Here is a 26,166-nt window from a genome sequence, read left to right as displayed (position 1 = left end):
TGCTTATAGTGTAGTCTCTGCTATGTGTTACGGATGGTTTTTCAACACATAGTTGCTTTCCTCTTCATTTCATCTTATAGAGACTTTCTCTTTTTTTTATGATTTTATTTTAGAAAGAGTAAGTATGCAAGAAGGGGAGAGGGGCGGAGGGGGGGAGGAGAGAGAGAGAGAGAGAGAGAGAGAGAGAGAGAGAATCTGAAGTAGGCTCAGCACAGAGCCCTATGTGGGGGTAGATTCCACAACCCTGGGATCATGACCTGAGCTGAAATCAATAATCTGATCCTCAACCAACTGAGCTATCCAGGCACACCATTATGAAGGCTTTCTAACTGGAATTTTCTCTCCGTATTTTCTCCTGATTCCAAATCACCTTAAAATAGTTTGTTGCAAAATAACAGTCATCTAATAAAAATTTTAATATTGTTTTCAAATTTAAATAGGGAGCTCCTTTTGACATTCAATGTATAAATAAATGCTAGACAAAGGTAAGAAAAGTTTTTACATACAGGGCAAACATTAAGAATTGTTCCATTCACTTTAAAATGCCCTTATGATGTCTATAAAATCTTACAGTCAGTAGAAAGGTACTGCCTCACTGTTCTTGAGGGAATGCTATAAGCTCTCTTCTCACCAATCACATTATCCTATAATATTGAGTTAATAATTCAGATCCCATTTTCCAAAGAAAAACAGAAAATCTTCAGATTCATGTAAGTGACCAGGGTTTGTCACCCTCTGATGTGACTAAGAGTTAACATTTGAAATGGTAGAGGATGTGCACAAGGAAACCAGCTCCTCTTTAAATCACTACACACACACACACACACACACACACACACACACACACACACACTATATTCTAAATATAGATTCATGTTACATATTCAAAAAAGTTAAAAAGGAGAACTAAGACAATAGCCAAATTATGGAAAGAGTCTAAATGTCCATTAATTGATGAATGGATAGAGAAATTGTGGTTTATATACACAATGGAATACTACTTGGCAATGAGAAAGAATGAAATATGGCCTTTTGTAGCAACGTGGATGGAACTGGAGAGTGTTATGCTAAGTGAAATAAGTCAGGCAGAGAAAGACAGATACCATATGTTTTCACACTCGTGTGGATCCTGAGAAACTTAACAGAAGACCATGGGGGAGGGGAAGGGGGAAAAAGTTACAGAGAGGGAAGGAGGCAAACGATAAGAGACTCTTAAAAACAGAATAAACTGAGGATTGATGGGGGTGGGAGGGCGGGGAAAGTAGGTGATGGGCATTGAAGAGGGCACCTGTTGGGATGAAGACTGGGTGTTGTATGCAAACCAATCTGAAAATAAATTTCATATTAAAAATAAATACAATACAATACAATACAATACAATAAAAAGAATAGGTAACTTCCAAAAGACACTTTGTTTCAGTGTATTAGGTAAATTAGCACATTGCTGTGAAAGAGGAACATTCTTCCAGTATCTTATGTATCATCTTCTTTTTCTTTAATCTGAGACTCTTCATAGTCTACACCTTCTAATATATACAACGTAAAGAGTGGACACTTTGAATCATATTTTCTCCCATTTTGGAAGCCAAATTCCACCCTTGATATAGCTGAACATTCCTTTTCAATTATCTTTTATCTTGTTTCAATTATCTTGTTTATACCTCTTATAGAAAGCCCAATTATCTCTGCTAGAGTTTTGGCTGATGAGCTGTAGACTAATTTTCTAAAGCTTAAACTGTGGAAGTATAACAATCCAAAAATTTGCGCACATGTTTCTAAGTCATTCAAAATGATGTTTTAAAAGATTCCTATTTGCTTTAATATTTACAAGCTCTGAGTGTAAATCTCAGCGAGTTGGTATTCCAGATAATAAAGCAGCACACAACTTGCACTGTATCTACTTTTAGTAGGTATTTGTAATTAAATATCAGTGCTATTTCCATTCAATAAGAAGTGTATAGAATGCAGATTCTGGGATTATTAACATTTACTAGGTTTTAGACTTTTGTGTTCTCATATACCTAGCACTGTTAAGCTCAGATAATGAGAGACTCGGTATAAGATGGCTAAGATTTCACTCTCATGGTCACACTCCAAATTAATACCTGGAGTCACGTTGCTGTCAGAAATAAAATGAGCCTTGGAAAAAGGCTATCGCATGATGTTTGAAACATCACCACACAACTCACTGCAAGAAATCCCCTTTCATATTATTCCAATATTGTTACAGTCTCTTTGTAAAATAAAATTGGCTAAAAGGTGAACTGCTTCTTATTCTGTTTATTCTGCTTGTATGAACCACCCCAGACACCAAAAGACTGCTGGGGATTCCAAATTTACATTCCAGAATTCCAAAATGACTCCCTGAGCTTGATGGATGTTCAAATATAGAATGAAATATTTTCACTTATTTATCTGGTTTCAGAGACATTGTTGCTCTTCTGGGAGGTAGGTAGATTGCATGGCCTTAAACAAAAATGTATTCTAAGGTATTCTGAGTGAATAGTGTCCCCTGCATTAATAAAAATATTGAGAAACATAATCTGGATCTAGAATGCCTAGAACTCATGCAAAGGCCAGCCAGAGGCTAAAAATGGACTGATGATTTCAACCCTGGCTCTTGTCAGTTCCCACCAATACAATCGTGGACAACTTGTCTAAGTTTTTTGAAATTTAATTTCCTCCTGTGTGAAGGGATTTTAATAGAATTATTACACATGAAGATTATATGATGTAATGCATGTAAAATTTAATAACACCTGCCACCTAGAAAACTTTTGGAACATTTGCTTTTAGGGTTAATTTTTAGTTTTTGTTGTTGTTATTTAAATGAAAAGCATTCCTTTGTTTGTTTGTTTTCTACCCTTAACTATTTGGTGTTAGGGAATTTGGACTTCAAGAGGTATACTCTATGTATTAAAGCTGATAATCATAATAAGCGTATGAAATAATTTGGAAACAACTTCCTAAGCTATGAACTTGATAAGACATTTAGAGCTACTATGTTTAAATTGTGTGTGTGTGAGTGTGTGTGTGTGTGTGTGTGTGTGTGTGTGTGTATGTGTGTGTATGAATCTAACCATTAGCTTCAACATGGGGTAAAAAGGAAACTTAATGGGTTCCTGACAAGATAGAAAGAACATGGGATACTGGCTCTCTCCGGCACTGGAGATACTCCAGGGTAGAAAGTTGCTGAGTAGGCACTGAGACTTATCAAACTCTAATACAAAAAACCATGAAAAACCCTTAGTGTAATAGGAGCTTTTGACATCCCTGTGTATGTCTTTGTGTCTGGGATGCACGGAAGAGAATTCCAAGGGCTGTGATGGGTAAGAGGCTTGGAAAGAGCTTTCTAAAATATGCCATTTCTCACTCTCATTTTCTTGTTCCTTCTCGATTTACCCAGTTCCAGTCTACTACCAGCAGGAGGAAGTGGTAAAATGTGGGCCAGACTGGAACACGGAGCCTATGGTCACTAATAGGCCTGAGCAGTTCCCCTTCTACACTCCACATCCCTGTCTCTTCACTAAGGAGGTAAAACAGAGTGATGGAGATCCTGATAAAAGCAGTGTCTGGGGCAAATGAGGCAGGGAGAAGAGAGATTAGGCGTAAGTACATATTATAGCTCTGTCATTAGACACCCTCTATGTATGTACCAACTCAGTCCACCTGGAGTAGTTGAAATTAGGGCATGGACTTCACCTTGTCCTCCAGGTACATCACTAGCCAAAATATTAATACAAACTCTCTGAGAAATGCAAGCATTATAATTCAAAGAAGAAGAAGAAAAAAGAACAGAACATATTAGAAAAAAAGTAATCTAATAGAACTGACAGGTTAAGATTTTAAAATAAAAAAAAAAATCCCTACAAAGATAAAGACATTTTTGAAACATATTACTGGAGGGGCGCCTGGGTGTCTCAGTCGGGTGAGTGTCCAACTTCGGCTCAGGTCGTGATCTCATGGTTTGTGAGTTCAAATCCCACATCCATCTTACTCCTGTCAGCCTGTCAGCACAGACCCCTCTTTGAATCCTTTGTGTCCCTCTCTTTCTGCCCTTTCCCCACTCATGTGCACTCTCTGACTCAAAAATAAAGACATTAAAAAAAATAAGAAATAGAAGACTGGAACAAAAAACAATCAACTTGAAATACTGATTTAAAAAAATATAATTAAGGGGTGCCTGGGTGGCTCAGTCAGTTAAGCAACCAACTCTTGATCTCAGCTCAAGTCATGATCTCACAGTTCGTGAGTTCAAGCCCCCATCACGCTCTGTGCTGATGGTGTGAAGCCTGCTTGCAATTCTCTCTCCTTCTCTCTGCCTCTCCCCTGCTTGTGCTCTCTCTCTCTCTCAATAAATAAACATAAAAAAATAAAAATAAGAATAAAAATATCATTAAAGTTAAAAAGAGTTTAAAATGAAGTTAATTAATGTTCCCAATGGGGTGATTTCAAGCCAAAGACAGAGCTGTAGAATAAACTAGTGAACACAAGACAGGTTATGGAACCCCTTCCAGAAGGCAATAGGATGGGATAGAGAGATTGCCCACACTGGCAGATGATGTAACAATTTACTCTGAGAATCTGAAGAAGCAACAAATAATAAAAACTAATTAAAAAGTTCTGTAAATTTGCTTAATATCAGATCAAAATATAATCTGTATCAGCAATGGTTGAAAATGTAATATAAATAATGAAAATAATGTGACACTGGCACATGTGTAGGAAGACAGATCAATAAAAGAGTAGAAAATCAATAAATAGACCCCACTATATAAGGGAACTTTATATATGAAATAAGTGATTTTCAAATCAGTGGAGAAAAGATAGAATGTTCAACAACTGGACTGGGATAATTTAGTAGATATGTTAAGTAAGTAAATTTAGATCAATATTTTTCCTTTTATCCCAGAGTAAATTCCAGGTAAATTAAACACTTAAATGAAAAACAAACAAACAAACAAACAAACCACCAAAGGATCAGAGGAGAATATAAAATTAAAAATAATCTCAGAGATGAAAATGACTTTCTAATCATGGCACTAATCTTAAAAATGTTAAAATAAAAATTTCTTTAAGATAAAAAGCAAAATAAAGTAAAATACAAATGACAACTGGAATTACTATTTTCTAATCACATCATAGCAAAGAATAGATTAATCAAAGAAATTAGGAGGTCTTACATATTAACAGACAAAACACAAACAACCCAATAGATAAAACATGTATAAAGGATTTTGTTAGTTGACTTCAGAAGAAATATATATATGGATCTTACACATATGAAAAGATACCTACTCTTACTCATAATACAAATTAAATTAAATCTATATGATACTATAATTCCCACAATATTACACAGTATTCACTAAAGTGTAAAGAACTTGGCAAGCTTGCACATTCCTGGTGGGAGTATAAATGACAGTCTTTGAGGAAGGACTTTTACGAATTTAGTGACATGAAGTGAAATGACAAATGCACATTTTCTTAAACTCAGAGATTTCATTCTAGGAATGCAGCCTACAAGTATAATCACATATAGGCAAATTGATGTGGGTACAAAGTTGTTCCCTGCAGTGCTGTATATGCAGAGCACAATTTCAAACAATTTAAAATGTCTATCAACAGGGGTCTAAGTCGTTTCATTATGGAAAAGTCCAGAAAATGGAATACTCTTCAGTTGTAAAGCAAAAGAACAAGAAGGAGGGAAGAAGAGAGGAGGAGAGGGAGAGGGTGAGAAAGAGAGAAGGAGAGAGACTTTAGCATAGGATTTAAGAAATTACTGCTTGTCCAGTTTTGGTGTGATATCAAAGAAGAATATCTGCAATTATCTGGAAATTGTATGGAAAGAGCACTAAGATGTTGGCACCATAACAATGTGTACTGCATACTTTTGTTTATACTACTGTAAAGGGCAAAGAATACATATACATATTTTCTTGTACAGGATTGTCATGTCTCTGAAAGCCAAAACAAAAACAAAAACTGGTTAACAATGGTTTCTCTAACAGGAGGTAAACAGCTGGGTCAAAGAAGAGGGAAGAAGAATTTTGACAGTACTGTACATACTCTTTTGTGTCTTCTGAAACTTGAAATACGTGATGTCTTACCCATTCAAAATATAATTACAGTGAAAGAAAGCATATGATTGATAATAAGGTGTTATTTACAATAGGGAAAGTTATTTGAAAATATCTAGAGATTAAGTGATTCTAGAAAATATCTAGAAAGTATTAATAAACAATTAATATGACCTTGTAGAAAATATATTTTAACCAAAAGACATAATGGAAGACCAGTTTATATTTTAATGGATGAAACAACATAATACATTTGTTCTCTTAATTTTGTTTGTAAATTCTGTGCAGTTTTTATCAAAATCTGAAAGGATACTATTTTGTGTCATGATAAATTTATTCCAAAAATCTATACTTTTATTTTAAATTATACAGAGAAAAATTTCCATCATACTTAAAGTAATCTTGGAAAAGATGTTAAAAAGGGGGAAGTGTGCCATATATTAAGACATTGGAAAACCATTTAATTAAAAAAATAATGTGATACTAACTTAGACACAGAAAAATACCTAACTGGCATTGGAACAGGGGTCCAGGAAGAGGCCTGGATATATATTTACACTTGAGCCAGCATTACAAGTCAGGGGGAAAGGGCATGTTGGGAAAATTGATTCTTTATATAGAGGAAAACAAAGTGGGATTGGTATGTACTGAAGACCAAATGTGAAAAGTAACACTATTCATCTAATGGGAGAAAAGGTAGAAACATATTTTTGTGACTTCAGAGTTGAAGAAGCTGTTCTGAAGAAGACCAGAAAAGCACAAAATGAAATGGGAGAAATGAAATTGCCTCCAAAAAAAAAAATTCAAGGTTTCTATTCAACCAAGTACCTTATGGGTAAAGTTAATAGAAAAGTGACAGCTTGGGAGGAGAAATCTGTAATGTCAAAAGCTGACAGGAGATTATTTAGTATACTAGTTCTCGAACTTTTAGGTCTCAAACTCTTTTACTTTATTTTTCTTTAATTTTTTTTTTATTTTGAGAGAGACAGAGAGAGAGCTGGGAAGGGGCAGAGAGAGGAAGAGAGAATCCCAAGCAGCCTCTGCATTGAGAGCTGCCTCAATTGTCACCACCCAGATGTCCCAGGATTCCTTTATTCTTAAAAATTACTGAAGGGCTCAGAGAGCAAATAAACTCACACACGGCATTTTGGGACGTGTGTGTGTGCGTGTGTGTGTGTGTATAATAATACAGACATGTACATAGTATATTATATATATGTGTATGTGTATATATACAGAGTATATATATATATATAATAATGTAGAAATATACATAGCATATTATATATATATACTTATTCTATTCGAAATTAAAACTGACAAATTTAAAAATACTTATTAATTTCAAAATAACAATAATAAACTAATTACATTTTAACATAAACAATATATTTTTATAAAAAATAATTATATTGTCCCAAACCAAAAATGTATTGAAAGGTTATTTTACATTTGTATGAATCTCTTGAGTATCTGTCTTAAGAGAAAACAAGTAGGTTCTCATATTTGCATCTCTGTTTACTCTATTACAAAATATTTTTGGCTGAAGTATATGAAGAAAATGCAGGCTCCAATGATATATAATTGTAAAAGGAAGGAGTATTTTAATAATCTTTCCAGATAATATGTATATCCCTCTTTGCTACCACATCAAAACTTGATAAGCAAAAGTTTAAATTCTAGTTGTAGTGTGGAATGTGAAATCTACCAGTGAACTTTTCATATTCATAATGTTAAAATCCATAGGTTTATCTTGCACTTTGAATAGATCTTTTATCTATGCATGGTTTTGTACCATCATGTATTGGACATTTGGGAAATATGGGCTCATTGAAATATGAAGAGTTTCTAAATGATGACACATTTATTATCTAATATCAAAACGTTACATTCATTAATAACACCACAAATTTTACCAGAAAAGTCTGTATTAGAAGCTATCAAGCTCACATTGGTGGTTATATTTTCTGCAAAATTCTAATTTTCACTTGAAATTTCAAATTTTATCGCTAGCAACAAATATTGTCAGCTATTTCCCTTAATGTTGATGGATTATTGTGTTCATTTTCACAGCAATACTGCCAAATATACAGATATCAATAGTCAGTGTCTGTCAATTGTTCCTTAAAGTAAACATGATTAAAAAAAATGGGGGAGCTCAGCTTGCAAGTCACACTCTCCCAAGTGCTTTTTCTTGAGGTAATCATCATACTTCACTACTCAGCAGAAGTGCTTTCTGTGTAATTTCCATTTCATTGTGCAGAATATTAAAGACATGGCAAGGATTGGCATTTAATAAAATTAATGATCATTAATGATTCATCAAGGACATTCTTAAATGAACTGATTAAATTTTTTTTTTTCCTTTAGCACGATGGAGATGGATACAATGACTACTTGTATAGTTTGGTGCTACTGTCTTGATTTGTGCTAAGGCACCAACAGTTTTACTCACCATTGTTTTGTGGCATCAGTGCAAATATTAATACAGTGAAACTGGCCAAGAAAGTCTTAGAATTATTATGGAACTAGTGTTGACCTGTGAACCTCCTGAATGGGCACTTGGGGACCCCTGACTCCACAAGGAATATGTGACCTTCACGTTCAACTGAGAAGTACTGATCTAAAATAATGGTTTTTACCAACACATACACACACATGATGAAGAAGTCAATAGAAAATGGAGCAAAGGATATTACAAGGCAATTCAGAGAAAATAAAATACCGATAGTTAAACTCTCACTCTTAATTAAACAAATGCAAATTAAAAAAAAAAAGATAGTAATTTATAGCCGACAGAGTGACAAAACAAAAATGTTAGATAATATCAAGTATTGGTGAAGTATTCCTCTGCTGATAGTGAAGGTACAAACTGGGATAGTTATTTCAATCTGTTCGTTGTTAGCAAAATTAAGCAATCTATTTCTGAGTATTATTTCCTGAAAAAATTGTTGCCTAAGTGTTCAGTAAGAAATGCACACACCTATTTATTGTATAATTTTTTTTTATCTTAGCAAAGAAGGCAGCTTAAGTGAATATCCCTAGAGGTGTAAGAGATTTAAAATTTAAAACGTATGTGTGTGTGCATGCAAGCGTGTGTGTGTACTCTTGCACACACATACACAGGCATACCTTCTAAGAGTCAGAAGTGAACTGGATTTACCCATGGCTATCTAAAAAACATAAGAATGTGTGAAGAACAATGAAGTATACACAATATCATTTATGTAAATTTAAAAACACACATATACACCATAATATCATGCACTGTCCAATAATTCACTTGTCTAAGTCAACATAGGAAGGGAGAAATGGCAGTTACACATCAGCTCTACCAGGCTGGGTTTCTATAAGGGAAGAAGAATGGTAAGGAAAGGGCAGAATGGGTAACAATGCTAACAGATTCATCCTCAAATCAGTGCTGGCAAATGATATCCTAACTGGGGAAAGGAATCATTGTTTCCTCTCATTTACTCTTTTCTCAAGGAAAATGACTACATATGGGCATCTGATGTAACAGGACTGCATATATACAAAAGTATTGTCTGAGACTCATTGCCTAGTATAAAATAGAGTACATACGCATTTCAAACATATTTATTATACAATAACATACTTAAATTTATTTATGGTTGTAATTTAGGCAAAAGCTAGTATTAAGTAAGCAATTGGCTTTTAGGGTAGCTTTATGAATAGCTAATTGTTTTTCTCTACCTCAAGCTTGTTACCAGAAGTTGTGATATACTTACATAGTACATTCAAGTGTGGGTCTGACTAGTGGCTGGAATCACTACAAAACAATAATCCAAACATAAAATGCAAACTAATACAGTTTGCAAAAGGGAATTACTTTCTAATTTTATTTAATTGAAAAAGAAGCATTCGGTTTTTTCAATGTTGTAATTGTTGGGAAGCGTAGGAGAATTTCTTTCTTAAACTTTAGGAAGCATTTGCCAAGGTAAACTGAGGCATATTAAAAATTTTAAGAGTTTATTTGAACGAAAATCAACGCAAATGGGGGAGCACCAATCCAGAAGTGCTTAGGAGTAGTCTGTCAACAAGTGTTAGAGGCAAGACTTTTATGGGGAAGAAGTGGAAACAAAGCAAGGAAATTATTTGATTGTCAAGAGCTCAACAAGCTGTATTATTTGGGAAAGGCTACCTAGCTGTTTATGATTGGTTGTCTTTAGGTTTCAATTTCTTAACCTTGAGGCATTTCAGGCTTAGGTTCTGGTTTGCTTATGTAGGCTGCTAAGACAAAAAAGCCAACTCAATTTAATGGTCTCCTTATTTAATTAATTTAAGATCAATTAGCAAGAAAAATAAATGTCTGATTCATAGCTTATTCTTAGGAAAATCATGTTAGGGGCACATGCATGGCTCAGTCAGTTAAGCGTCTGATTTCCGCTGGGGTCACGATCTCGCGGTCTGTGGGTTGCAGCCTTGTATTGGGCTTTGGGCTGACAGCTCAGAGCCTGGAGCCTGCTTCAGATTCTGTGTCCCCCTCACCCCCTGCCCGTTCCCTCCTCATGCTCTGTCTCTCAAAAATAGATAAACGTTAAAAATTTTTTTTAAAAAGGAAAATCATGTTAAAAATCAAACACTTAGTGGTCATTTACTTCATGATTATTGAGGCACATATACACAAGCAGTAGTTTGTGAGTTGCTACATAAAAATGCAGACTTAAAGATTAAATAGCATATTATAGAAATATATTTGTAATATATGTATACATGTTATATATGTAATATATGTATATAAATATAATATGTATATATTATATATAAAATATATTACATATTATTACATATTATATTACATATTATAGAAATATAAGACATTGAATAATAATATTTTATAGAAATCATTATATATACATCATTTGTTTTCATAAATTGCATAAAATAAGGCACTTTGTTTAAATTAATGACTAAGTGAAGAGAAATTTTGAAATACTTTTCTTTTTTAATGAGGGTTATAGATTACCATATAACTAATAAAAGCATCAGGTAAAAGATTAATTAATAAAAAGATCTGCTAGATAGGATGAGACTTGTATACATTCCATCATTAGAATTGCTAAAAATATAACATGAGGAATTTGCTGTTAGTGTATATTAGATGCATACATTCGGCTTAAACTAAAAGAAAAACACATTTCCTTTTTTTTTTTTTTTTTTTTTGGTGGCTTCTTATTTATCTAGTTACCAAAATAAAAATGAAGGGCAATCAACAGATCAAGCTACATAATCCTGAAATTTGCAATGCGGTTTTGGTGAAGACAGAAGAGCCCACCAAACATGCCATCTGGTCCCCAACATAAGGAAAAAGCATCCTGAATGCTGAGGCCGCTACTGCAAGGATAGTGCCTCATCCCACAGCAGCTTTTGCGTGAGCAACTGTTGTGTTAAACCACTAAGATTCAGGATTTATGCAAAGAAGAACACATTTCTTAAATAAAGAACCATCACCCTATAACCATCTTTCAATTACAAGAAATGAGTATTTCACTTGAACATCAGAGGTCCTTTTATTGAGTTAAAAACATTATTTTTCACATGATTATTATCAAGAAAATGTGTAATTGGAAAAATTAGAGCACCTAAAAATTGTAAATTGTCATATTCATAATAGTTTCATCTTAACGGAGATTTTATTTTCTGTACTAGCATTCCTCCCCTGGTGGTAATGCAAACAAAAAACAAAAAAAAAACAAAAAAAAACAAAAACAAAAAAACAGACCATATATTCAATTAGCGCTTTTTCCTAACGCTAAGTATCTGGACGTATGTAAGTATAGGTATTTATTTGAAACTTCCAGGGGGCACCTGGGTGGCTCAGTGGGTTCAGAGTCTGACTTTGCCTCAGGTCATCATCTCGCAGTTCATGAGTTCAATTTCCACATCAGGCTTGCTGCTGTCAGCACAGAGACCATTCTGGATCCTCTGACCCCCTCTCTTCGCCCCTGCCCTGCTTGGGCGTTCTCTCTCTCAAAAATAAATAAATTAAAAAAAAGAAATGTCCAGATAATGATTTTGCACTGATAGTATTTAAACTTTTATACTTGTAAATGAGATTTTTTTTCTAGCCACAATATTGTTCATAATCAACCTCACTGAACCATGTTCTCATAGTTCACAGCAAAGACAACCCTCCTAGAAGAGCTTTTGGATGGGAACTTGGAATATAAGTTAGCCTCAGGCACAAAGAAGATATAACCATATCTGGGTGATAGCAGAAAGGACTTGAGTCTCCCAGGCAGTTTTAAATATTTGGATTGTAAAGACTGTCCCTGTAGGGATCAAAACAAAACAAAACAAAACAAAAAACAAAACACAGGAACATTATCACTAGAAGTTTCTAGTTAAAAATGACAAGGAATTGGAGCTCCCTGTTCTTTCACATTTTCTCATTAACGTATTCTATTGAATGCATCTTTAACATCTTCTGTGGAGACCTCCTGGTAGGAAGTATCACGAATGCACCTCAGGAGGAAGGCTTCTGAGGTATTTCCCCATGAGGGGAGCAACTCAGACCCAACAGGGCAGAGTTTATAGTTTGACCTGGCTGGTCCTAGTTCTATAAGAGATTTCTCTGGCACAACCTCATTTTTATCACCAACAACGCAATCAACTGACATTCTTCATCCCCACCATTAAACACGCTCGCTATTGTACACATCCTGGCACTTTGGGCTGCTCTCCGTCAGGCCCACCGCCTTCATTCTTGCCAGCTGAACTGTCCACCAACCAGGAGTCAGTGGTGTTTGTTCTCCAACTTGTTTTTTTCAAGTTGTGCTTGTTATTTTAACTATGTAATTTAATTAAAAATAATTGCCAAAATGGAACTGGGAAAGGAGGGGTTTTTTTTTGCCCATGAAAACATGAAAAAGCTTTGAAAAACCAAGGAAAGGCAAATTACTGAAAACAAGGGATAATACTGAGGAAAATCATTAATAGTACGTTTACCTAAGGTATTAATATCCAGGTTTTTATTCTTGAATAACTGGTTATTCTTATTTAAACAAAGAAATAAAACAAACAAAGAAAATCTGAAGTACCAATGATGCTTTACAGGTGGGGTTCATCCAAGAAACAGAATTTAAATGTTTTTTTTTAATCAATTTTTATTAGCTAACCAAATATTTAGTTCTGAAGCTCCAAGTAAGTGGTTTTCTCAACTGTCCTTCATTATTCTGAATGCTGGCCAGCCTTTGACATATGTTCAATTAATTTAACCATCTTCTTTGAAAAGAGATGGGGGAAAAAGCACATGTGAATAGACACAAAACTATAATCTCTTTCTGACTCCTTGCACCTGGTAAAGCTTCCAATCAAACTGAAACACCTAATTTCACTAAACAGCTTGCAAGAGAAGCAATACACCATCATGGGTGTAATCTGTTGGCTGTTCCAACAGTCCTGGCCTAGAATCACAGTTTCCTCTGTATTTCCACCTGTTTCTAAAGGCTTTCACTATAGTGTACTCATCTTTCTTGGTACTTGCTGTGACTAGACTTTCTTCATATGCTCTGACATTCATTGCGTCACATTCAAAAGTGAACTGAACTGTGGCTATTTTGTTTAAAGACTTCAGCCGTCTATTAAGTTCAACAGAATAGTATATATAAAGGGAGTGTAAAACCCTCAGAAGTAGAGTTTTAAGGTCTGAAGGATTGATTTTAATTCATATGCTCTGAATTTTAGATTTTTGTCTTTTTCTTGGTTACTTTGTATGGCTAAGGCAAAAATTAAAGGAGTCTTTGTTTATAAAGAGCCCATCATTCTGAAGAGTTTCAGTAAAATTATGGAAGGGAGGAAGGGAGGGAGGGAAGGAGGAGAAAAACAGAGAAACCACGAATGCTGTTAGAGAAGAAAAAAGGAAAAAAAGAGAAAATGATGTCAGTTCATAAGTAGGAATGCAAGCACCAATAAAAGTACAACAGAAATAATGAAAATACGGTCACTTTGCTAATCTATATTTTTCACAGAATCGTGAGGTGCTACCAAAAAGAAAAAAAAATCCTTGATGCATAAGCACAGGGGCACAGTGAGTATGCTATAAAGGGAGAGAGGAGGAAGAGGCTGAGGGCAAGACTGGACCTTCTTAAATTCCTGTAGGTGGCAATAGCTCTTACGTGGGAGGAATTTCCATTGGGTTCACATGAATGCTCTTCTGTACTTCAACCATCTCACTGAGTGGACTTCAAAATGAATGTGACTCAGGACAGTGCTGAGTGAATCAATATGACAACAATATAAATATAAACAAAAATAAAAATGGGATACCCAATTACTTTAAGGATAGTCTTATCTAAAACTGTCAGGTCCCTGATGCCAGCATTCCTATCCAGGTCAGTGAAGGATTAGCAGGCAGACAAGAATGCCTTACCTGCCCCCTCCAAAACCCTACATGTGTCCTCTAAATTCTAATTTTTCTTAATTCATTGTATTATTGTAGCATGCAAATAACAACAATGTCAACGGAAGAATCTCCAAGTTTTGCTATGGGAACACTTTTCCATTTATGAAGATATTGTTGGTAGTGACAGCAAGTGTCCTGAAATTTTAAAAGCTGACATGGGATCAGTGAAACATCAAGACAAAACCAAATATCACATAATAAAAGCTTAAAAAGTACTTGCGGGAAGCAGAATACCATGATAATCTTCAATTTTATGTACTGAAGAAAAAAGTCTACAAAGCAAACATATGCTGTAGCACAAAAGATGGCAAGTTTTCCAGGATATTATTTTCTAGCATTGTGCAATATGAATTAATTAACCAAAAAAAAAAAGCAATAAGAGGGCTAAATGGAGAGACTGGAAAGCTCTGGGACACAGATGCAGTAGCTATTATCAAGTAATGACTTAGCTTTTATATTCTTTGTGTTCTTCTGGCTTTTCTTAGTCTAAATAAGCACAATATTAAATCTGTGTTTCAAAATTAAATTAAATAAATATATTTCAGGAGTTAAATTGCATTGTCCTATTGGAATACAACAGCATATGCTTTGAACAGTAACAAAATGGACTTACATTTCATGGCTTTCTTTGAGAACTTAACTTCATGATTCAAAATTTTGTATAAATAGACAAACAGTGGTTGGTTGCTTCTCCATATGATTAAATTGTTACTCTAGACCTGAAGGTAGCTGTTAAAGTGGGCTAACCAGATTATCTAATTGCAGACATGCTGAAAGTAAGTTTTTAATATGAATTCAAAATCAGACACACACTGGCAGTAATCCAGGCTCTCTTAAAATGTCACCGGATACAAAAGATTCATTGAAGTCTATAGTGAAATCACCCTAGAGGAAGCAATCAATATGTTTTCATTCTTCCACTTGTTTATGTATTTATATAGTAAGGATCAAGTTGTAATTTGCATTATATTTCTATGGGAGTTATGGGTAATGAACTTAAATATCTAATTATTTTTGAATAATATATGGAAGGTAGAATGCACTAAACTGTTTTTAGCATTTTGAATACTTTGATGAACAGACAAATTCTGAAATATTTGAGGTCAACCTTTGTAACCAGAATTTCTTCACCTACGCAATGGTAATGAGGTGTTATCTAATGCACAGGGTTGTCTGAGTATTAAAGATGATGTTATCCCTTATGCATCTAGCATCCTTAAGCATTTGATGATTGTTTGCACTCCTTACTATTTTTTCCAGGGAAGAGGAAAATTGAATTTTCATTTACAAATGTGGAAAAACATTAAAAGAACAAAATGATTCTTTAAGTCACATTGATTAGGCACATTAGACTCTATTTCTTTAATTTTACTTTTTAAGGTCCTTTTATGCACATGATGCACTATTTCATTTGTCCTTTATATTCGCCTTAAGAACTAAATTGGACAATTCTAGTCTTCTGGATGGGCCAACAGGGAAAGATGATGAGGGAATTTTGGTCATCTCTGCTCCCTCAGAAGTAAGGAGAAGAATACACAAAGAACAAAAACCACCACAGAAAAAATTCTACTCCTCACACATCAATAGCAACTTCTTAATAACATGGAAAAATAACATTTTTACATGTTTTCAAAGAAACACAGTTTCGCCACTAGCAAACAATACTGTAGAGCAAAACATTAAATGCATGAGGAAGAAAATAGACTATTCCTCATTATTTTATTTTATTTTATTTTATTTTATATTTTTATACCTCATTATTTTAAAATGAACGTTTTGCTGAACAAATGTTAGTAATTAGGAAATCTTTTAAAAATATACCGATTGTATCATTTGTAACGAATTAAATTGCACTTTTTTTTTTGTAGCTTGAACTATAGATTTTTTCCTTTGTTAAATCACTTCACCATTTTCAAACTTTAAGTGGCATTTCCCTTCTACCAAATTAAAACCGGTACGTTTTTCACTTTGGCAGGAACAAATTTCTATGAGGTCATTGCAGCTTATTTTTCCAGCTGTATTTCTGATAATTATCACATGTGTATTTATGCCTCTATATAATCATTAAACAGATTTAATTCATCCATTATTTCTCGCATGTCTGTAATCTACAAACATAATGACATATACAGTGGGAAATGTAAGGACAGAAAAGATTTTTGCACCTGTCACATGTAATCGAAAGAGTAAGACATACAAACTAACTGCAAAACAAAGCAGAATAATCATAAATGATGAAGGGACAAATGTCTTGGCATAGACATTAAGAGAATATCAATTAATACTGGAAATAGGAAACCAAGGCTTAGAGAGGTCAAGTGGCCTGCCCAACCTCACATACCAGGACTGAAAGGTCATCTCAGACTCAAGAGACAGGAAGAGAGGTAGTGCACACGGTAAAGCATCCACTGTGCTTGGGGATAGTGAGAGGTCTTGTGAGGCTGGACAAAAAGGTAATCCTTTCACTATGCCTATCCACCTAAAAGGCCTCTTTCATTTACTGTAGCAATCTGAAAACTTATCTGCTCTGTAACTCTCATTTTAAATGAATTACTTTGCATTTATACGTAACATTTAAATATTATTATCACACCATTAATATATTCTGCTTGGATCGAATACTGAACATGTTATTTGCAGACTTGTATTAGGTATGATTTGGTTCAGTGGTGAGTGACAAAAGCCCAAACAGTAGCTTAAATAAGAAAGAAGTTGGCTTCTCCCTTGTGTAAACATGTGACTAGGCATAAGGGGCCGATACATCAGGGTCCCAGGAACCTTTTAAATTATTGCCACTGTATGTAACCTTGATCTTATTGTCCAAGATGGCACAATCTGAGTTCTCAGCACCAAAATGGAGAAAGGGATAAAGAGAGCATGTGTGTGCTGTATCTTAAGAAAGTTCCCAGAAACACCATGTGACACTTGCTTCTATGCATGTGGCCATTTGTGAGTCACATGGCCATAGCTAGAGGAATGGGAGGTTGGGAAATATAGCCTAAACGAGCATATTTTTATACAGAATATACAGAATCTTATACAGCATCAAACTATCTGAGGTAAAAATTACTTAGCCACTAATCCTCTTGCTATGGAAACAGATGAAGAAGACATTGGGAGACTGTTTAAAGTCATGGCTACACCTCTCAAATATTTGTTAAATACTTGAGAGTCTACATTTATTAGTCACTTGTGGTAGAGCCACCATGTAACTAAGCATCCATCATATAATCTTTACAACAATCCTAAGAGCCTGCTTTATTTTCATTGTCACTAAGTATTCAAAGTGACAGTGGCCAGTTGAATCGAGAATCGAGAATCGCTGATCTTGAAAACCATATTGCTTACCATACAATATAACTGCTTATGCAATCTAAGTGACCATTGAGAGATTAATGGATAAAGGAGGTGTGGTATACAAATACAATGGAATACTACTTGGCCAAAAAAAGAATGAGATCTTGTCATTTGCAACAACATTGATGGACCTAGAGGGTATTATGCCAAGTGATAAGTCAGTCAGAGAAAGACAAACACCATATAATTTCACTCATAGATGATATCTGAAAAAACAAACAAATAAATGAATAAAATCAGATTCATACATACAGAAAACAAACTGACAGTTACTAGAGGGGAGTGGGTAAGGGAATGGGTAAAATAGATGAAGGAGATTAAGAGGCACAAACTTCCAGTTATAAAATAAATAAGTCATGGAGATAAAAAGTACAGCGAATGTAGTCAGTAATATTGTAATAATGTCATATGGTGACAGACGGTGGCCACCCTTTTCATGGTGAACACTGTGTAATGCATGGAACTGTTCAAATCACAATGCTGTGCATCTAAACCTACTACTGCACGGTAGGTCAACCATACTTAAGTAATAAAAGCTTTTAAAAAAGAAAACAGAACTTTTATTCAGGATATTGATTATGACAACAAATCACAAATCTATTTTCATTTATTAAAGATTTAGTCATGAGGACTGGTGAGAATACAACTGAACCAACAGGTAGTGAGTGCCCCAGGCTCATGCAGCTTACCCACTAAAAAAGGATCTCCTATAAAGTCTTTAGTTATAAGCTGTGACAAGTGCTAGGTAAGAAAAGAACAAAATGTTGTAAGAACATATAGAAGAACCACATTTAGTCTGAGGTGAGGGGTGGAGTTAAAGAAAGCTTCCTGGAGAAGGGAGCATCTAGAATAGCAGTTGGCACATGGAAAATACTCAATGAATATACTAAGTGAATGAATGTATTAATTTACATGGAGCTGGGGGTCACTTTAGAAGATGTTTTTCTCTAAGTCTGTGAAAGCTGAACAGACTACCCTTCAAAAAAGTCCCATGTGGCTGGAACTCACACGGTAAATTCTCCGCTCTTCCCAAGCACATAGTTACAGGTTCAGTTGTTCACTGAATTAAAACAACAGCTCTTCCCTTCTCAAATGTCCATCCAATGAAGTAGAAATTTCCACATAATTTTTAAATGTTTTATCTACTTAAGTAACCTCTACATGAGCACACAAAACTTATTGATTGCCCAAATAGCTCTCTGAAAAGAGTAGCTGCCCAATAAATACTAGTTTATCTACAGCAGATCTGAAAGTAAGGAAAACATTCTGAAAAAAATATTAGATAATGTGGTCTTCTTTCAACATTTATATACATCTGTCCAAATCTGGGTTAATGCTCTTAAGAAAAGGAAAGCTAAGATCCACTGGTAATATTAAAATGTCTTATTTGTTTTTTTTTTTTTTTGTTTTTTTTTTTGCAAGATAATCACATTTCAGTTTAAGAGCATCTTGAAAGCTGCTGTCATGTAAAAATACTGGTTTAGGTTGGGCTCCTGCTAGGAAAACTAAGATAGAAAAATTGACATCTATATCTGAAATTCAGCATTGTATCTCTTAACAGCACTAATGATAGTAATAAACTAAGGAGAACTGGGTTTAACATAGTTTTTTAAATCTGAGAAATGAAAATATAGACTATGTATTATGAACTCAGGACAAATACTTCAAAACTACTGAAGCATTGAATATATAATAGATACAAGAAATTTGAGAGCCCATTTGCGGAAAAAATGAGATCTTTATCGTTTCTTTAAGAAGCAAAAATCACAACAAAATAAAACAATCTATACTAAGTACACCAACGTTAGACTGAAATAGCTACTATTTTAATTAACTATATCAATTCTCGGGAAAACAGCAGCAGCCACAGCAATAACAACATTAAAAAGAAATACATGGAGAAAATGGAACAGACTTATGGTATGAAAATGAATGCCCTGAAAAGGTGTTAATATAGAATGGCTACACTTATTCAGAAGCTCAAAGTTCAGTTCTTTTTTTCCCAAGGGTGCTGCACAATGGTGCTCTTGGGTGAGCTACTGTCTTATAAACTCTTTTGATGGAGATGGAATTAGAAGAAACAGAAGTTTCACCATTTGTGGGAAGTACTTCATTTTAGAGTCCCCATCTGTCCCCTCAAATAGCTATTTCAACTCTAAGTGGATACTACCTTACCTCTGATTCCACTAGGTGTGGTCACGTGACTCACAAATGGTCAATAGCAATAAGAAATTTCACATGTCAGTGATGCCCACTAAATCTACTTCCAATGTCTGTAGAGAGCAGCAAACTAACGCGCTTTCAACTTCATGCTGGACACAATTAGTATTTTCTCCAAGTAAATCAAACATTAAAACCCAAAATAGAGGTGACACCTGGGTGGCTCAGTTGGTTGAGCATCTGATTCTTGATTTCAGCTCAGGTCACGATCCAAGGGTCATGGGATTGAGCCCCACATGGGGCTCCCTGCTGAATGTGGAGCTTGCTTGGGATTCTCTCTCTCTCTCTCTCTCTCTCTCTCTCTCTCTCTCTTTCTCTCTCTCTGTGTGTCTCTCCCCCCTGCTTTTGCTCTCTCTCTCTTTCCTCTCACTCTCAAAAAAAAAAAAAAAAAAAACAGACCCAAAATATATTCAGCATTTTCCAACCATACCAACTCCTTTTCCTGACCTCTATATTTCTATAAATGGTACCAAAATCTCACTCAAGCTCAAAACTTTGGAATTTAATATTTCTTTTTTTGTTCTTCCTCCTCTCCCCTAACACACAATTCAATCAATTGTCAGTGCTGCGCCCTCAAGCCCTCTTACAATTTAATCTCTTATTTTTATTTCAACATCTGCCAGTGTAATTCAGGTTCTCCTTGGGCAGTTAGCTATAAAAGCCTCCTAAGTGGTGTGCCTGCTTCTAGGCTTGCCTCTGCATTCAGCACAATGTTCACTTGATGAAACTTTACTGTCTCCTAACTACTCGGCGTTGTGTTGGGTATTCATAACACATCCTACTAACAGCTCATCTTACTGAACTCTAGTTCTGACAGTGTCAATACCCTGCTGAAAACCTTTCAATAACCATCAAGAGCCACCTCGTTTGACACTAATGTATTTTCACATTTTGGTGTCTCTTTACTTTTGCAGACTTTTACCCTCCTATTCCCCCTACGTAGACCCATCTCTTCAGTAAAGACTGGTCCCTGCTGGACCTTGTGTTCCCTCCAGTTCCCTTGTGATTTTATTCATTCTGTTCTCTCTGTCTGGAACAACTTCCTTAACATTATCCTCAAAAACGGTGAATATGCTAAATTCACTTTTAATAATTAAAATGTAAATGGATTTTTGATGTTTTCATTATATTCTGGTTGCATGGAAAATAAATATTTCTTCCTTAAAGACTCCTAAGACCCAGCTGAGGATTTAATAATAAATCATTTAAAGCCTCATCTTACAGGATGTGGATATTTTTATAATCCTTTTACTATTTAATTATGACTTAATTATTGAAGGCTTCATGTTACAGACAAAAATCCTTTGAAAACAATTAAGCATTACTATATCTAGTTCATGGAAGAATGGGGATTCTACTCATGGCATACACTGATATAGACGAGTTAATAATAAAATATCACCAAAGCAGTTTAGGTGGTTTGGTCTTGGATTTGTGATGTTTTGATGCCATTCAGTATTTTAAAATGTTTCACATCGATGTCTCGTTTTGAAGAACAATATACTGTTCCCTGATATTTGAATTTATTTCAGTTGTTTCTAAGAGTGAAAGGGCACATATAAGAGAGGGTATGTCTCTCACACTAGATTGTGATTACTCCTTTTTTCTCAGGATCGACAATACCAGAATCCACCTGGGGTGTCTGCTCACTATGTAGTGCCCTAGGTCCCAACTCTGATCTACTGATTTAGACAGTCTAAGGATGAGGACCATGTTAAACAGCTCTCCAGGTAATTTTTATGTAGTTGGATTTTGACAACTACTGCCCCAGGCTAGAGGTGTTTGCTTGCTTCTGGGCAAATATAAATTTTGTAGGATACAACAATTATTTTATAAGGCCTTAAAAAAATGCTAGACTCCCCCATGCCCACTAGCAGTGCCCATCCCTTCTTCAAAAAAAAGGAAAAGAGAACTTCCAAGAGTTGTCAAAGAAAGGATAGTACAGAGGATATGAATGGTTTAGCGCTGGCCTCACACAAGCTGCCCGTGTTTACATCCCAACCATGCAACTTACTATTTCAGTAAATTTGGACAACTTCCCTTTCTGTGCCTAGATTTCCCCATCTGAATAATGGGGATAAGACAATATCAATTACCTGGAAATACATAGTCAATATATGTAAAGCAACTGTAACAGCACACAGTGCTAATTGTGAGATTAACTTGAAGCTAATACAAGATACTATGGCTAATGAGACTCACTTGTAACCTAAGTATAGGTGAATGCAGTGACTTTTTTCTGCACTTAGGTCTAACCACATTCAGTTAGTTTTAAACAACAACGTCCCCCAAACCGAAATGGTTCCAAATTAATTACTGTCTCAAGAAAATAAAGCTTTCAGAATCAGGTTAGGTGGCTCGGTACTTGGTCACATTTTCAAAACAAGGGGGTTTTTCAGTGAGGCGTTGGGGCAGAACAAATTTGTTCAGTGTCTACAGTGAAAATAAGGGATTCCTTCAGCCCAATCCAAACAGTAATTCCACCGGTTCCCAGTAGATAAACATGAAGAGACAATCACACCTTTAGCTCAAACTCTTACTTTTCCCCCTGCTTCTCTGCATTTCTCACCTCTCAGGACTCAGGACAGGCTTCCTGCAGACCCTCTCTGCCCTTGCCCTCTGAGGAACAATTGTTACATTGAGGCCGTGGCTGATTCTAATTCATAAACAGCATTTCCCATAGGCAGGTTTAACACCTTTGGTTAAGATGGATTCACAATCACAGGAATAGTGAGGAGCATGTCAAGCAATATAAGAGAAAAGCTACAGTAAGAAACTCTGAAAGTTGAGTGGAAGTCAGAGTATTACCCTTCTTCTGTCCTAAGTGTCAGAAATGGGAAGAGACAGCCCAAAGGCAGGCTAGATGGTCATGTGGGGAGGTATGAAGAGGGAACCAGAGTAAGTTTGCCATCAATGTGATCAAGTTAAATTGTAAAACCAGAGATTCTAAACTTTGAGTGTTCTATTTTTTTCATGACAATAGCAAGTCGTTATTTTCAATTAATTCAGATTATCTCTATTTCACTTTCAACAGTATCAAAAACTATAAAATCACTGTGGTAATGGTCACAAGATAATGGGAACTGAGGGAACTACAAGGCACTTAAAATCTTAACCTTTGTAAGTACAAAAGTTAAGCTGGACATGTTTTCTGCATGGCTAAAAATGTGCAGCAAATTCAATGAAACAGTCTTTTATGTAGGGGTGGTTCACTGAATTATCTACTCAGAGTCCAACAGATGCTAAAAAAATGCATTAATACAATTTCCTATAACTCTATACATTCTATATTTTATGAATAATAGTAAGAAGGCTTAAGTTTGTATGTTTTTGACATTTCTTGCGGGTAAATAAAAATTACAAATTACATAAGCTAGAGTGATACTAGTATTTTAAAACCGTTTTTTTTTTTTGCCTAGGGCAAATTCATCTTAGAAAGAGAAGATATGGTTACTTTAACAACAGTTACTCTCTAAAGTTTCAAATTTTTGTGTGAACATGATCACAAATTTATAAAAAATGTGCAAGAAGCTAAAACAAACAGTTAATATTTTGCATTTTTCAGGAAAAACTTAAATAGGGTAGGAGAAGATGAAAATTTTGGTGTTTGGCATTAAAGGCTTAGTTAGCAGCCTTAATTGTTTCCGGAGAACACCTTACAAATATTACCCATGTCTGTCTGATGTTGCTTATAAAGGGGGTTTGCAGTGATTACAGAGGAAGGTATGGGTCATCGGGCTTTACAGAAATTCTGGTTCCTGTGTTGCCCAGATGGGTGAGGCATTACCTACAGTGTGGATAAATGTATCTCATATGGCACCAAAGGAAGTGTGCTAAGATGACACGGTTCAAGTGACCATTTATAACATCTGAACATAGAAGGTGAACTGACTTGTCTGGACAATCCTAGTACCACTCAGAGCAGTATAATTACCATGTGAAAATAAACATTGTCTTCCGTCTATTTTGCTCAACATTCTTTATTCTTCTATCAGTCAATTATCTGCATCTATTTAACAGTTTTTTTTTTTTAATTACTATTCAAGGTGCTATGGAAATAGACCTAATCAGGTATAATTCCTACTCTTTTAGGAAATTTTTTTATATTTTACTTATTTTCAGACAGAGAGAGACAGAGCATGAGCAGTCTAGGGGGCAGAGAGATGTCACAGAAACTGAAGCTGTCAGCACAGAGCCTGATGTGGGGCTCGAACCCTTGAACCGTGACACTGTGACATGAGTTCAAGTTGGACGCTGAACCAACTGAGCCACCTAGGTACCAGGTGTAATTCTTACTTTTAAGTGACTTACAGTATAGGAGGAGAGAGAAAGGTAAACAGTGACCATAAAGAATGTTAGCTGCTAGTGACGGAAACATATAGTGGGCAGGGTGGAAAAAAAGAACAGTGTGATCACTTCTATCTTTGGAGATAAAAAGGAGAAATTCCAGGAATTACTTTATACAGAATGGAATTAAGGATGTGAATCCAAAGAAGACTGGTAGCTGGTCAACAGATGAAACAGGAAATGTACGGGCCTAAGTACGGCAGCAGAAAACAGCCAGATACACATGAGGAACAGCAAGAAATCCAGGTCAGTGAGGCCCTGGGTGCTGCAAAGTCAGAGAGGAAGCAGCTTAGAGCAGAGATTCCAGATGTAGCTCCTTTTAAATTAGAGAAAATTGGCTATATGGTTAATCATATATTCCAGAACTCCTAGAATCTTGACTTAAGATCCAACACGCATCCTTTAAAGTTCATCAGCAAGAAGTGTGCATTAGTACTAGCATAAATGTCATATATGACCAAACAGAGTAAACATTATTTTTCAGTATGGATGTATCAAGTCATTTTTACTTAATGCTAAGTATCTGTTTGTTTTTAAAAATAAAAAAAAAAGTAACTTAAAAGACACACACAGCTGTGGATGAAGCTTAGCTCTAATAAACAAAGGAAAAAAGTAAATTTTCATTTAGGATGACTGTTTATAGAAAGAGATCACTGGAAGGAGTAGTATATTAACATTTAGATGTAATTAGCCTTAGAGAGGTGTTTAGTATGAAAGCAGTGTATCTAAGAAGGTAGCTTTTTTAGGGAGAAAAAATAGGCTAAAACATGTAGGAACTAGTGAAGATGGGTTAGAGTCAATGTAATCCAGGTTCTGTAACTAGGAAACAACCTGAAAATAAAAGGAAAATCTACTTCTTAAAACCTATGTTTTTAAAAATGATTTTTATGCCTCAAGGAGCTCCAGCTGTCTATAAGTACCAAAAGAGTTTTCACACACATTATATACAGGCTTTTGAAATGAAATAGATGATTACTCTGCTTTTTTTTGCGGCATTTTAAATCCCACTGTTCACAAAGTTAAAAAAAGACACGGAATGTCTACTCCAGAAATGTAAATCTGTAACACAACTTGTGCTCACATAAATCTGACTGGGGTCCGTGTATTTCAGATTAACTATTATTTGGTTTGAAATGCAAAACTCAGATGGTCTTGCTTTGGGATATTTTAAATTTTCTAACAACAAAGAATCTATAGCCATTTAGGGACGGTAATTGATGAAAATTCTTTATGACTAATAAAGACATAAAATCCTTATGACTAATGGATAATGCTTTTTATGAGTTGCTGCTAAAGCTGGGTGCACTTCTGGCTAGGATATCTAACGTGGTTCTGCCTCCATCCAGCTAGGAGACCTTTTGTGGGTCACATATTTCCTGCTATCCCTCCTCATTTTTCCTTCACTATTCTTTCCTTTCCTACTCATGCAGTTATCACTACTTGCAGTTCCAAAAAACAAAGTGCCCAGATCATCAAACAAAAGTGTTATTTTATTTATTTATTAATGTATCTGGGGCAGGACAAATCTAGGCTTTATGAGCTGATGAGACATGTTTTTTCAGTGTGGTCTGAGAATGACCTGCTGCAGTTGTGAGAGGCAATCCAGAAGCTTCTATTTTTACCCAGTGACTCAAACAATTCCTGTGCATATTGAAGTTTGAGAAGTAACTCTCTCTCACCCCCACCACACACACAAACTTTGTGGCATATAGAGAGGAAACATATTAAGGTTATATT

At 35.2% G+C, this 26,166-nt stretch overlaps 1 protein-coding gene across 2 annotated transcripts in view; it reads right to left on the bottom strand.

The window, feature by feature from the left end:
- The window catches only part of EDIL3 (EGF like and discoidin domains 3), a 423,610-nt gene that overhangs the window by 108,557 nt on the left and 288,887 nt on the right, over positions 1-26,166 (bottom strand). The gene's annotated exons all lie outside the window — the stretch shown is intronic.

The sequence above is a fragment of the Panthera onca genome, chromosome A1 (genome assembly GCF_046562875.1).
Source record: "Panthera onca isolate mPanOnc1 chromosome A1, mPanOnc1 haplotype 2, whole genome shotgun sequence".
NCBI classification, from domain to species: Eukaryota; Metazoa; Chordata; class Mammalia; order Carnivora; family Felidae; genus Panthera; species Panthera onca.
The sequence above is the reverse complement of the archived record's forward strand: the minus strand, read 5'-3'. Positions and strand labels throughout refer to the sequence as shown.